The sequence below is a fragment of the Dama dama genome, chromosome 19, assembly GCF_033118175.1.
Source record: "Dama dama isolate Ldn47 chromosome 19, ASM3311817v1, whole genome shotgun sequence".
In the NCBI taxonomy this organism is placed as follows: domain Eukaryota; kingdom Metazoa; phylum Chordata; class Mammalia; order Artiodactyla; family Cervidae; genus Dama; species Dama dama.
Window position 1 is genome coordinate 20,186,924 of NC_083699.1, and position 16,203 is coordinate 20,203,126.

Genomic DNA, 16,203 nt, shown 5'->3' on the forward strand with positions numbered 1-16,203 from the left:
GTTATTAACGTCACAAAAGAAAAAGGGGCATTTTCCAGACACTTGACTCACAGGCCTAATATATTTTAACCTATTTCACCAACTACTGACTAGGAATACTCCCCTATAAAGTATTCATCACCTACTGTAGGAATATATTAATTTTAGAATGTCATGAATGTATTACAATTAGACATTTTTCTTTTTACTAATACTCTTTGATGCTACCCTGTGGTTCTGAAAAAGAGAGAGCTCAGTTGAAAGGGAAATAGGAAGCTTTTTGTCATCCCAATTTTCATAAGTTCCTGACTATAAATTTTGCTTCTGACTTTAATTAAAGTGTCTTGTAGTTCTCACGTTCTGTCAGCTAGCATGGATGACCCAGCTCTCTGCCACTAGGGGGTCATAATGTATCCCAGCGCTTGCATTAAAATGCATACTGAGCAAATGAATTCCTGGCACCTGAACTTTTCCCCACTCTCACCATTCCTGTTTATTTTTTCCTTTGTTATTTTTATTTTATTTTTATTGTAGAATCATTTTATATCACCAATGGGACCGCTACACTATGGCAACAAAGGGAGTATCGATCAAATAATGTACACTGGCTAAGAATGAAAAAAGCATCAGCTGAATTAGGGATGCTATCCAGATCCTTTACGGTGACCTAGTCTCATCCATTCTTTTGTCCTGAGCCAATTACACTCTGCCTGAGCTTATGACCAACTTCCTCTCTTGACCAAGCTCAATGCATATTGCATGACCCCAGCCAATTTTAGCTAGTTGAGTCCCCAGGCAGATTCACATATTATTTGTTCCTTTGGATGAATGGTCATTCAGCAATCATTACCCAGTACTTTAGTAGTGCCTCGGGATAGGAATTGCATCCAGAAATAAGTATGGACATCCCACACATTGCCAGCTGCTTATTTACTACATGATTACAAGACTGTATACTCTAATCCACCATGTCAGTTCTAAAAGAGTTGAGTCATATTATGTGGGGGAAAAACACCTTATTGGAGATACAGAGATATTTATACAAATATATTTATAGATAGACATCATTGCCTAATCAACAGCCGTTCCCAATTCTCTCCCCAACAGACCCAAATCCTCTCTTGTTATCAAGTATCCACAATCTTAGTAGAACTGAAGAACCCCCACCTCCCAAGACCCAGGATGAGTATTTGATTGGTCTGTGTCAACTGTGGTAACCTTAATTGTGAGTGGTTGAGTTGTGGGCGTAACTGTAAGACTTTTGGGGAAGGATTGCTGGTTTACAAAGGAGATGTATATTAATGAATATATATGGAATCTATAAAGATGATAGATTCTGATGAACCTATTTGCCAGCAATAGGGATGCAGACATAGAGAACAGACGTGGACACAGTGGGGGAAGGAAAGGGTGGGACAAATTGATAGAGTGAGTAGTGTGGAAAGATATACATTACCACGTGTAAAATAGATAGCTGGTGGAAATCTGCTCTATGATGCAGGCAGCTCAGACTAATGCTCTGAGACACCTAGAGGGGTGGGATGGGGTGGGAGGTGGGAAGGAGGTTCAGGAGGGAGGAGACGTATGGACACCTATGGCTGCTTCTTGTTGATGCATGGCAGAAACCAACATAATATTGTAAAGCAATTACCCTCCAATTAAAAATAAATTTTAAAAAATAAAAAGGAGATGTACAAGAGGAAAATCTTCTCTTCTGAAATATGAGTTGTCAAGTCTGTATCTGATACCTGGAAGTGTTACTGTTATCCTGTAGCTATGAAGGGAAGTTCACTGACATTTTGGACAAAACAGAGTAGAAATCTTCCTGGCACCAGAGTCCCTGATGAGGTTCTCCAACCACTGAAATCAACCAGAAATGGATACTGCCTCCCTCTCATCTTATTATCATGTAAGAATTTAAATGGCCTAATTTTTGTGAGTAACGGAAAGTGAGTAAATGTGCCCCTTTTAGTTGGATTTTCTAGAACTCATAGCTGCAAACATCCTAGCAGGCCGAGCCTGCATATCCAATTTACAATACTCTTTCTTTTCCTATTATCAAAATGTCAAAATTAACCCATTCTCAGTGTAGTGGGTGTAAAGATGAGCTATTGCCTACTTCTCCAAATTTTACTAACCATGTATTATGTCTGTGTCTCCTATCATGACAGCTAGATTAAAAATGAAGCTCTTATCCTTGATAGCATTTTATGAAACTAGAATCTGAAAACTAGAATAAGTCACTAAGGAAGATGCTGATAGTGGGGCAGAAGAAATCATCCAAAGTAAATCAGCCCACACAGGAATGTCTGAAGCCCTTGCTATAGAAGGAAACCCTGGAAGGCTCCGAGAAGCCAGTAATAATGACGAATAGCTAGGTGGAACTGGAGAATTCCACAATAAGTAGAACACTGTGGGTGCTCTTATACAGGGAGAGGGAACTGGACAGGATTAGCTATATAATTTGTGCTTCCCCATGCAAAGTAAAAATAAAGGTTCCTTTGTTCAGAAATTATTAAGGATTTTAAGACAGAGGTAGCAGAGCACTAAACCAAACATAGAGCTCTAGAAGGATCCTTAGAAAGGGTGGGCCCCTGAGCAAGAAGGATCCTTAGAAAGAGTGGGGCCCTGAGTGGGTGCAGAGGCTGCTCTTCTGTGAAGCCAGCCTGGAAGCTGGATGACTTAGGAGATACGGTTTAAAGGGTAGGGCGGACACGGTAACGAGGTTATTGGTATGAAGTAGAAATGAGCCCCAGAAAAACTTTCTTAGGTACAGTTTACTTCCAGCCCAGGGCTAGGAATCAAGAAGGTTGGTGGTACTTAGATAGTTCTAGCATTAACTCTACCATAGAAATAACTACACCAAAATTATTAATAGCATGTGTATTTTAATTATTCAAGATACTGTAAAAAAAGTACCACAAACTGAGTGGCTTAAAAGCATAAATGTAGTTTCTCAGAGTTCTGAGACTGAGAAGTCAGAAATCAAGATGTCCATAAGGTTGGCTTCTTCTGAGGACTGTGAGGGAAGGACCTGTTCATGTTCTGTCTCCTTGGTTTGTAGATGGCTGTCTTTATGTTCACACAATTTTCCCCTTTTTATAAGGACACCTGTCATACTAAACTAGGGCCAACTCTAATGAGATCATTTTATCTTGTTTACTTCTGTAAAGACCCTATCCCCAAATAAAATTCATTTGGAAGTACTGGAGATTAGAACTTCGACATATGAAGTTTTGGGGATATGAGCTCCCATGTGATAGGTCATATCACACATATCACAAATACATGATGGACTATCACTTTTTCTTTATGTATTTCATAGCTTTTGCAGATTGTTAAACCAGTTTTTAGGTGAGAAAAATATTATGAAAATACACAGATTAACAATGTTCAAATAACAGATAAAATAGAATATCAATAATATGATATTGACTGATTAAGACTCTTGGCAAGGAATACAGAGAGCTAACATATGATGCATAAGGAAAAACTGTTCACTATTCCGTTTGTAACACCTACATAGGTAATTCATTAAAGTAGAGGACTTCCATGAAACTTTTACACCCTTAATAATAAAGATCCCAGCTCTCAACTTTTACCCTTTACCCTCTTCCACACGTCTTCCTCCACAGAGTTGATCCAAGAGTCCAGTTATACATATAAAATTACACCATACACCTAACCCATCTTAATTTCCAAACCAAGTGCATCCAGCACATTCTAAGAAACAATTTCAAACTCTGATTAGATTGAAAATTGCAAGAAAAGCGTCTATTCAGAAATATATTTTACTCTTTATTAGGAGTCAACAAGCCTACATTCCCATAGAACTTATCACTTTGGATCTTTGGATTCATAAAACTACTTTGTAGGGTCATTGTAAGAATGAGTGCTAGTTATTATTTTCATTTTTATGTATCCCTCTGTCAAGTATTTTCATCAGAACTCACAGTGTATACAACACAATGTAAGATATATTTGTTCATGGTTTTTTGAATGGAGCAATCTGTAAATATATTAAAGGCAGTGGCTCAATTGTTAGGGGAACTAATTAAGCTTTGCTGTATTCCATTTGTACAGATTCAACCCCCAAATCCCCATTTAACCACGTGGTGTCTTACTGGAAACAAACAACATTATCCAAGAGTATAAGCTAACCAATATAATCCCAAGGAAGTTAAACACATACTCACACACATACACATAAGACATATAAAGTTTCAGCAAATGCCAAGATTACTAAAAAACATTTTGGATACATTTCAAAGGTGCAAGAACATCTCACCCATCAAAATCAAAACTCTTACCTGTCACTGAAATTTCACAAGACAAATTGGAGCTGCCAGATTTTTCTCAATATCCCATTCACTTCAGGGATGAATAGAGTCTCTGCACTGCTTTCTAACCTAGTAACAACAAAACTATAGTTTGAAACTATAAACATAAAGTTAGACTCTTCTAAGGGCTTAATTGCTCAACATTATGATTTTCTAGATACTGCCATATATTTTAACTGACATTAACAACAGTTTCCTTCAAATTGATATTCACAATATAAAGCAGCAATTATAGCTAGAGATATCATCTATTAAATCATACCCTGACAATGCCGTTTGTTTTTTGTTTGCCATTATGGAAAATGGCATTTACTTGTTATATCTATTTTTTAAAACAAATATGATAATGAAAGATCAAATACATATCTCTATAGCAATGTGACAATATAGAAGTGACTGTGCCTTTTGCCTAGGCTTTTAACATTCAAAGTCAGGAAACACTACTGTCCTCAGAGTCTGAATTTGATAACATTGTCATGTTGAATCAATGTCATTTACTTTTCAATGGAGTTTTGAGTGGCTACTATGTGTGAAGTTCTTTTGAAATTTTGCATGCGTTAAAAATATATAGCTCCATCTCCATTCTTCAACACAATCTAGTAGAAGCTATAAGGCATAGGAAAACCACTTTCATGATTGATGCAAATAAATAACTATGAAGATTTAAATGACGAAGAACACTTTGCCATGTAGCACGATTGTGAAAACTTTCAAACAGAAAAGCTGACTCTTAATGAATGGGAAGGATTTCCATAGGAGACTACAAATAAGAAGGAACTCCTGACAAATGGAATATTTTCAACCAATACACAGAATAAAGTACAAGAAGTATTTGAGAAACAGCCAGAATTATGGTTGAATTAGAAGGAAATGAGGCTGAAAATTAGGAGAGCTAGCATCATAGGATGGAAAACCAACAGAGAAGGCTAAAGACCAAAGGGTGGGTGAAGTAAAGAGAGGCAAAGATACATCTCCCACAGGGATCTTTTGTTCTAATACTTGGCGTTTTGTCTCTTGTTTTTCAAGTGAGGTTGGCCTTAGTTGCAGAAAGTACTGTCACTGAGCAATTCAGATTTTTAAAACACACAAACACAATATCTCTGTTACCATTAATTTTAACCTTAAGATTGAGTGCTACTGCTGCTAAGTAGGGCTTGATAAATTTGACACAAATCAGCAGGCAGTTCTGAGTTTCAATTTAAAAAATCACATTTATTTACTATAGGACATTTAAATCAGTATGATGAAGATGGCTTGTTTTTATGTTAACCAGTCAACTCAATTTTCAAAAGAGAACAAAAAAATTGACAATTGACAAAGCACTGTTACTTTTCCAAATAGGTTTAAATTTTGTCTCATTTCTTACCTTATCTTGTATTTTATTAGATATATTTTCTATTAGATAGTTTGTATTCCTATATTATAATCCCATCTCCCTGACACAAAATTTGTTATTTAAAAATAGCTCTATGACCTCAAGAAGTTATATAAGTTTTTTGAGCCTCAGCTTTCCTACTTAAAAAAATAAAGTTACACTATCTTAATGAACCATTCCATGCATCATTCCATGATTCTGAATTGCTAGGTTTTACCTTCCTTCTATGAAATATGACAATCTCAGCTGCCCTTTTGAGTACCAGATTGCACCATTTATACTCTATGACCATTAAAGTAATGATCACAGATGAAATTCGCAAGTGCACATTTTGGTCTGAATACATTTCTCAATCCTCCCCTTCTGGCTTGGGAGGACGCACCAGCAGGCTCTTGCCAGCCATTGAGCTTAGAACGTGTTCTGCCTGTGAGGATCCTAGATTTTCACTTCATGATGGCTTTATCAGCTTCCACAGCTGCTGGATAATGCAAGCTCCTAAGAGTCTCCTAGAGATGCTTAGACACCTGTCAAGCCAGGTGCACTGGGAGCACAATTGCCCAAGAAATATCTAGGCTGGCATAAAGCCAATTCCTTCTCTACCCGTCCCCCCCCCCAAAAAAGAAGCTATTGTGATCACAGTTAATTGAGAACACCCTTTCCCATCCAGCCATTTTTACAGGCAATGAAAAGACAGAAAAGTGTGCTTTTTAAAAATCCAAAGCAAGGCTAAGTCACAATCCAGAAATGAAGCTTACTCAGCCTATTCTGAAATGTTACCTAGTTGTTAATCATTAATGAGATGCTAAATTTATGAACCCTTGAAAGGGAAGACTGAGATTTTGGCATCAAGTATCATTTGAATCAACTTTCTGGAGGAAAAACAGCTTAGTAAGTTGGAGTGCAAGCAATGGGGGCTACCCCGGGGCATCTGTGTTGTTCTGGAAAACCATACTATATCATCAGCATACATGTGCGCAAGGGAGAAAACACATTAGACTGTAAGATAATCGTCAAGCAGAGAAAATAAAATATGCCCTCAGGCGTCCCATTTGTAATTCCCTTGAATCTATGCTCGTGGGGCTTTCTTTCCTGTACAATTCTTCAAGTTAATGCAAAGCACTTTATGCAGTCTCTACAAGGCCCCACATTTTTGAAGTTTTGCAGGGGTAATTTATGGCCTGCTAAAGCAAATGCCTTAGAGAGGTCAGTAAAAATGGCTCCCATCAGGCAGTCTTCATCTATTGCACTGGAGGTACCTTGGGTGTCACATTCTGGGTGATTGGTTTGCTGTGAAGCCTGACCAGAAAGGAGTCAGCAAATCCTTTGGCTATAGCGGTTTGAAATGTGTAGGTACATTTTTTTTTTCCAGAAACAGAACCAAAATAGGCTTTTGCTGAAGCAAGTCTCTTAATTTCCCTTCTGTGGACGTGAACTACCCTGGCACATCTCCCACACTGAATAAGAAAAGACCTGAGATTGAGGTGTTTACTTCAGCTGTTAAAGGAACGGCCAAATATAGATTTGCAATTGTGTCTCAGCTCATTGTTCACCACGAAATAATTCCAAACCTTCCAAAGCATAAATTAATCTACCTACACCAATGTCTGAATTCTTGTCTCTTGTGTACATTTGTGAGCATGAGGTCAGGTCCCCACCACTATCACCAAGAGGCATTGATGAAAGAAAGAACAGCAGTAATAATTTTTTGTCATCAGATTTCTACTGTTAAAAGTTTACAGTTAACTAGATAGATAAATAGAGGTAAAGATATAGAGTATAACCCTTAGGCATTAATCTTAATTCTCTAAGAAAAACTTTCCAGATGTTTCCAGAAATGATTCACTAGTTATGTATGTATTAGAAGAGTTGGCAGGTTTTAGTTTTCTGACAGGAAACACTATGTGTACTAGTCAGGGTTCTTCAGAGAAACAGAACTAATAAGAGAGAGAGAGGTGAGAGAGAGGGAGATTTATTATAGGAATTGGCCCATGGTGATTATGGAGGTTGAGATATGCCAGGATGTGGCATCTGCAAGTTGAGGAACCAGAAAATCTAGATACATAATTCATTCTGAGATATAAGGTCTGAGAACCAGGGGCCTGCTGATGTAAGTCCTGCCGCCCAACAGCCTGAGAGCCAAGAGTTTTGATGTCCAAAGGCAGGAGAATCTGAATGTCCCAGCTCATGAAGAGAGAGTGAAAATGTATCCTTCCATCTCCTGCTTGTCCTATTCAGGATCTCAACAAATTGGATGGTGCCCACCCACATTGGTGAGGGCAGATCTTTTTTACTCAATTTATTGAGTCCTACTTGGTGGGAAAAGAAAGCAAAGGTATGCATGTTGAACATTAGGAGCACTCATTCACTACTGCTGGGCATGCAAGATGGTACAGCCACTTGGGAAGGTATCTGGGCATTTTCTTATGAAACTAAGCATAGTCTTGTCATACAATCAAGCAATCACATTACTAAATATTTGCCCAATTCATTTGAAAACTGATGTCCACACCAAAATCTAAATGTGAAAGTTCGTATCAGTTTTACTCATAATCACCCCAAATTAGAGCAACCATGTATGTTCATCAATACATGATTGGATAAACATGACACTTTAATTGTGAATACAAAACAAAAATGCATTTGTCAAAACCCATTTACCTGTACAACATGAGTAATCAATTTTAATATATACAAATTTTAAAAATTATTTCAGAGGTTAGGTGAATCCATCAATGGAACACAGAAACTAAAAATAAAATCTAACAGTATTAAAAATGTATAACATAACTTCACTGAACAGGATGGGAAATAGGGTATTAGTATAATTAACTAAGGGAATTAATAGTCTAAAAGACTAAAGGCTAAAGGAATATACATAAGCATTACACTTAGTTAATAAATTTGTCTTCCATAAGGTACAAGGTAACAATGCAAAAATCTCTATACCTTCAGGGTTGAATTAAATTAAGTGAAGGGATCACTTCTCATTGCTAGAGTGGAAATTTATAGATAAGCAACAGATGGAGGTTATAATGATCTAAGCAGTAATGGATTAGAGTAGAACAAATCAATCTGAAATCACATTTACCTTAGTAGTAAGATAGAAATATTTATAGCTATTGGGTTAGAATAGACATATATTTCCTTGCTCTGTCAGTGAAGAGATCCTGGAAGTATCAATAATTACATCCCAGAAACAATGAGTATTCCTAGTGCCCATATCTTTGTTTCTAGTATCATTTTTGAATATGAGGAACTAGGTTTCTTTGGATAAACGATTGATTCTAAAACCAGGCACAAGATATGAAAGATGAGCCGGAAGAATCTCATAATGCCAGTAAATAAGGAAGTGCTTAAAAGATTCCTACAATGATGGAGTTATATCAAAGGGATATAGGGCTCAACTAAAATAGTTTCCAACAAGCAAATCTGAAAGAATTTAAGCCACAAAATATTCATAAATAAAGTAATATTGGATTATAACCCAAATATCAAAAATTATTCTAAGAGTTCATACAAATATAAATGAATGAATAGGTGAGAATAGACAAATTTCCTAAGTATCTACAGAATAATCCAATGTGCAAGATGTTCAATGAGTGGATTGCAAAAACAGTGCAATGGACTGAATTTGTACCATGCAAAATATATATGTTGAAATCCTAACCACCATGGTAGGGAATTTGGAATGTAATTAGGTCTTAAGGGTGAACAGGATTAGTGCTTTCATAAAAGGAACACCAGAGAACCCTCTCATCCTGTTTCCACTATGTGAGGAAGACACAGTGAGAAGATGGTCAATAGGCAAACAAGCTGTATAGACATTTTTCCAGGAATTATATAAGAATGAATAAATATATGAAATATGTCAAATATTTAGTTACCAGAGAAAAACAAAACTATGATAACACTTCACATCCATTAGGATGTCTAAAAACAAAAAGACAATAAAGATATGAAAAAACTGAAGCCCTCATGCATTGCTGATTTGACTGTAAAATGGTTCAGCCGTGTTAAAACACAATTTAGCTGTTCCTCAAAATGTTAAATGTAGAGTTTCTATCTAAAGCTGGTTATTTTATTCTGATGATTTATAATATAAAAAACAAAATAATTAAATATTTCATAAGGATTTCAATGTTCTCTAGTTTTCATTAAAATGCATCATATTACATGCTAGGAAGAGATTAAATCAACTTTAAGATTGATATAAGATCATCTTGAAACAAAGCTAGACACTATGAATATAGAAATGATTTTTTACATGGAAGAGGGAAATCAAATGATTTTGATTCAAAAGATTTTTCTCCACTTCCACCAAGTATGCTATTTACAAACCAGCAAGAAAAGTAGAATATATATGTACCTGTTATTGTTCCTCTTCAGTTGCTAAGTCGTATCTGACTGTTTGCAACCCTATGGACTATAGCAGACCAGGCTCCCCTGTCCGTCCCTAATTCCCAGAGTTTGCTCAAACTCCTGTCCATTGAGGTAGTGATGCTATCCAACCATCTCATCTTCTCTCGCCCCCTTCTCCTTTTGCCTTCCATCTTTCCCAGAATCAGGGTCTTTTCCAATGAGTCAACTCTTTGCATCAGGTGGCCAAAGTATTGGAGCTTCAGCTTCAGCATCAGACCTTCCAATGAATATTCAGGGTTGATATCTTTGGATTAACTGGTACTCTGTACAAAATTTCAGATACATACTTTGAACTGTTGGTTGGACACATTAATATGAGCATCAGATTTTACATATTAAAAAAAGAATTCATTATCTTTATGAGATGTACTTCTCTTGTCATCCTACCTTAATTAAGAGCATAGAATTGGTTCAACCCATAACCCATTTAAGTCACAGAGTTCTACTTATTCCATGAACATTTCTTGATCACCTCTGCAGGCAAGAGACCAGGGCAGCAGCTATGGAGGTAGGATAAAGTCATTGGACCCTACACATGATAGGTATGTAGGAATATTTTCTATTTGGATACTTATTTTATTTCCATGCTCATAAAAGTTGTGAATATCTACAACTTAGACTTGGATTTTTAAATATCTGATTGGTTTTTGTTTCTCTTTTCCTCTTTACTGCATCAGAGGCATCCCTTGTGGCTCAGCTGGTAAAGAATCCGCCTACAATGCAGGAGACCTGGGTTCAAAACCTGGGTTGGGAAGAGCCCCTGGAGATGGGAAAGGCTAACTACTGCAGTATTCTGGCATGGAAAATTCCATGGACTGTATAGTCCATGGGTCGCAAAGAGTCGGACACGACTGAGCAACTTTCACTGTCACTTCACTTTCACTGCATCAAGAAGTTTAAATATCCTTCACACTTCTACCGACTATTCATGGTAAAAGTTTGATCTGAGTAGATACAGCCCCAGGTAGTTTATTTTGCTGGCAAGCATTTGTTTTAAAGATCTAACATGGAGTTTAAATGTGGTTTTTTTTTTTTTCATGTTCTAAATCTAAGGTGTTTCCTTTTTATATTTTTATCAAAATATACTGAAAACAGCATATCACCTTCAATTTCCTCATTTCAGTTCTCCTCTTATTTTATGTATACTTTTATAATCCCTACAGGAGTTTAATTTTCTTAACATTAAAAATACTTTCAGGACCATCCTTAATATTCATAATATTTTTTGGACATACATCTTACCCATAACTTAATTAATGTTAACAGACCCGAGCATCTAAAATTTTTCTTTGTACAAAAAAAGAAAAAGGAGATGTGGTCATGATACAAGAAATATTATGTTCTCCAGAAAAGTAGACAAGTATTCTTCATCCTTGACAAGAAGGTAAATACTACTATACAAATTTTTTTCTTCACTGGAGAAGTAATTAGAGAGCTATAAATAAAACTATTATTTTAAATAGTTAGACATGTATAATATTTTCAATGTAAATATCCAATGAAGTAGACAAATAAACATATTATTAAATTCACAGTGAAGTAACTCAAGAAAATAGTAAGTGAACCTGGAAAATATATGCAAAGCATCTACCATACCAAGGCAATGTCCCAGGTATCATTGAGATATAGACAGGATCCATCACTAAGACACCATGGAACATAAGAATTGAACAAGAAAATACTTAAACATTCAGAGCAACTGTAGGAAAGACGTCACTTGAAATGCATGGATAAAGATTACTCCAAAAAATTATTGAAAGGAATTAGCACTTCAGGCTAAGGTCATCCAGGAGAACGTCAAGAATTTTAATTTGAGTCAGGTCTTGTGCAATACTGAATTTATACAAGAACCAAAGGAAACAAGGAAGTGGAAATTTTTTTTAATTATAATTAATTAAAATTACTTAGCAACAGACAACAATGTAAGATGGTAGCAGTAGAGACAGAGTGAATGATAAAACAAATTAGACATGAAAATATCTGGCTATACACTTTTAAACAACCAAAGTCATTCTTTGAGGTGAATGGGTCATTAGGAAATTTAGAGCAAAATGGACGGGAAGAAAAAGCTTAAAAATAAAAAGCCTTCACTGTCATTATTAGCTTCAACAATTTTCAGCAAATCTTCAACTCATTTCTTCTTTTTCATGAAACAGTCACAGATTCAGTGGGATTGTGTTGCCCATGAAAATGAAGACTACAGATGGGGAAAAAATGTAGGCCATCTCTCTAAATAGTCATTGAATCAATTGTTCCTCAACTGAGATTTTTTTTTTTCCCCTGTAGTCTCAGAAATTTATTTCTGTACAATTGCTTTAATAATTCTGTCTATCATTTCAGCAAGCAATCAACAATTTTACTCCTGTTCATACTTCATTATAAATAAAACACTAGGCAGCAATTTTATTTTATAGTTTTACACATCTGAATGTTTTCAAAACTCACTTTTCCTTTGGCGTTTCCTCTTGGACACTTGATTGACATCCTTTTCAAGAAAGGAACTTGTTTTTTCAAGTTTCAAATAATTGATATTTTGAATCACAGGATACCAGGATTCTCAAATACTTAGGTATTGGAAATTCAAATGTACACAAATCTGGTATTGACCTCTGTTGTAATCCCATAGTACAGAATGTTTGTTGAAATGCCCATAAGGACAATGCACTGATAATCTGAGCATAACTTTCTTTTTCCTTCATTTACTTTATTATTTTTCCAAAGAAATTATGTTATTTTAATAACACCTCTTACATGTGTTTTTTAATATTTCCCAATATGTTTGTCAGGGAAAACATTGACTCTTGAACATGCTTTGCTTTCTATTAAAGAAATAAATTATAAGCTTAAATTAATATGCTAATTTCTTAGTACAGAATCTCTGTTATAAATGAGTCATCATAAAGGGCTATACATCATATTAAATTTAAAAATCAGTTCAGTTTTGCTGAACTGATCAAATTTCAATGTCTTTATTTTAAAATACTATTACATTAAGCTCAAAATATACAATTAGGTTGATCATAGTGAATGCCTCAGTACTAGTAATTAACATTTGGATAATGAGTTAGTTTTGTTTTATTTTATTTTTATACACAATTTCCAAAATACTTCCATGAGATCTGCTTGTATTTTTGCATTTCTGTGGCACCTTCATCTAAAAGCATACCATTGAAAAATCATCATTTCTTATAACTTTGATTCTCCTCTAGTACCAAAATTATAGAGTTTATAATGCCAGAGACATTTCTTTTAAAGTCCAGAATTATTTGGCACACTTATTGTGGGACCTTTAATTTATTTGATTTTTTTCACATGGAAAGTAAAGTTCAGATCTCCTTGGCAGAGGTGCTTTAGTCACTAAGTCGTATCTGACTTTTTCAACCCAACTGTAGCCCACCAGGCTCCTCTGTCCTCTGCCCATGGGATTCTCCAAACAGGAATACTGGAGTGGGGTGCCGTTTCCTTCTCTAGGGGATCTTCCTGACCCAGGGTTCAAATCCAGGTCTCCTGATTTTTTTGCATTGCAGGCAGTCTCCTGAATTGCAGGGGAAATTCTTTATTGACTGAGCCACCAGGCCAGCCGGCTCTTCACATCTCCTCGGACCTATCTGAAAAGGATCACGGTATGGACCTTGATGGTCTAGGTTTCAATTCTTCTTCACAAATGTGGTAAGTCAAGCCTCTGTGGGGATGTTTCATGGTACTCAATAAATACTTTAAAGCACATTTGTGCCAAAAGGCATGATCAGAAAGGTGAATACATGCATAATAAAAGGAAAAAAATTTTTAATAACCCACCAAATGAGTTATTGTAAATTGTAAATGTAAGTAATCATTGTAAATGATTGGAATCATTATAAATGTAAATTTACATTTTACAGAGTACAAATTTTACAAATTAAACAGTAAATGATTTTAATCATTGTAAATGTAAGTTTACATTTTACAATATACATTTTACAATTTACAAATTTACAATGTAAATGTAAATTTACATTGTAAATCATTGTAAATGATTCCAGTGAAGTTTGTCAAGTATTAAGAAATAAAGATTTTTAAATGTTTCAAAACCAAAGCCTAGGAAATAAAACATTTACCAATGCTTATCTGAATAATTAAGGACTTCCCAGGTAGTACAATGGTAAAGAATCTGCCTGCGATGCAGGAGATGAAGATTCAAAACCTGGATCGGGAAGATCCACTGGAGAAGGAAATGGCAACCCACTCCAGTATTCTTGCCTGGAAAGTCCCATAGACAGAGGAGCCTGGTGGGCTACAGTCCTTGGAGTCACGAAGAGTCGGACAGGACTGAGCACATGATCACATCTAAATAATTGCATCTGGATATAGAGGGAATTTCATGAAAAAGAAATGTGGACCCCCCCTCCCAAAAAAAAAGAAAAAAAAATACAGGAGTGGAAAGCAAAGCAATAATTGTCAGGGATCAGGAGTGGAATGAGGGGTTGACTACAAGAAGACAACATTAGGCAATTAGGGGGGAAACAGAACTATTCTGCATCATGACAGTGATGGATGTCTAACTATATGTGCTTATCAATCCCATAGTACTCTACCCCATAAATTGTACATTTTATGATATAAATGAAAAATGGAAATAGTAATGAGAGGTTTCTTAAAAGTAGAAAATCTAATGTTCTTTGTTAATATCAGATACTATTACATGGGTCATATGTCATTCTAATTTTTGTGTTTTGTTCATATTTTCTCCCATGGCCTTAGGATACAACACCTTAATTTTGAGTAAAGATAGAAAGGCCTGAATATGAATGTGAGTCAGCTGGATAACAAAATAAAATTATAATTTACAAAACCCTCCCTAATCATTCTTTTCAGGTACCTATCCATATATTAAATCTCCTGAATATAGTGCAGTAAATAATTACATTATAATAAGTAAGCAATCTACTTGTTTATTGCTTTTCTTTATAAAGTGCTTAAAGTTAGCTCAACTTCAGAATAAAAAGTGACTAGCTATACTTTGTATAAAAACAAAAACTGTTTCAGAACTCTCATATATTTTTGGTTGGAGCATAAAATGGCACAGTCATGTTGGACAATACTTTAACAGGTTTTTAAAGAGTCAAACAAATTATCTGCCATAAGACCAAGCAATTCTAGCCCTAAAATTTACCCCAGAGAAATAAAGTTATCTGCCCACACTTAGATTTGTAAACCAATATTCATAGCATCTTTATTTGTAATAAAGAACAATCCAAATACCCACTGATAAATGAATGATTAAACAAATTGTGGACTATTTATACAATAGAACACTACCCAGCAATAAAAAAGAACAGCTTACTGATACATTCTTCTAAAATTATGAATTCTAAAGCCCTTGAGTTGAGTAAGAACATTCAGATGTAAAGGAGTACATACTGCATAATTAAATGAAAGTCCAGAAAATGCAAACTAATCTATAGTGACAAAGCAGGTAAGTAGTTGTCTAGGGACTGGAAGTGGGAAGATGGGCATTAAAATGGCAGATGCAGGGAGGCTCATCCATTGCACTGCGGGTGTGTTGACCTCTGCGATTTCCTCAAATGTGGGAAACTCGACTGCATAATTTGTGGTAGTGGGGGACTGCGTGCGCGCTTTCCCCTGAAAAAAAAAAAAATGGCAGATGTATTTGGGAGGAGATAATGGAGATGTTCTAAATATTGATTTGAGTCATGGTTACAAAAGTGTATGTTATTGGTCAAAATTGAACTTGATATTTTAAATGGGATCGTCTTAGTGTACATAAACCATATTTCAACAGAGTTAATTTCAAAAGTTCAAAAAACATATCTTGCAACTAGATCTTGGTTCCTAAATACCATTTTCCAATAAAAGGAAATCAAGTCTTATGAAAAATGGTTGGTTTCAGGTTTGGGAACATTTTATAGTACCAGAAACTAAGAAAGTTCTGAAATGAAAGAAAGGAAAAAAGAAGATTAAGAAGACCTGAAAGAACTCACAATGATCAAAGTTTGAATCTGGGCAACAAAATAGGTACCTATAGTATTGAACATAATGCAAAAAGTTTCTTAAGAATGAGCCCATCTTGATATAAATGAATAATAGACA

The 16,203-nt window shown here is 35.5% G+C and overlaps 1 pseudogene; it reads left to right on the top strand.

Moving 5' to 3' along the window:
• The first annotated feature begins 15,605 nt into the window (after positions 1–15,605).
• LOC133074331 (U1 spliceosomal RNA) lies at positions 15,606–15,738 on the top strand (annotated as a pseudogene).
• Positions 15,739–16,203: the final 465 nt, after the last annotated feature.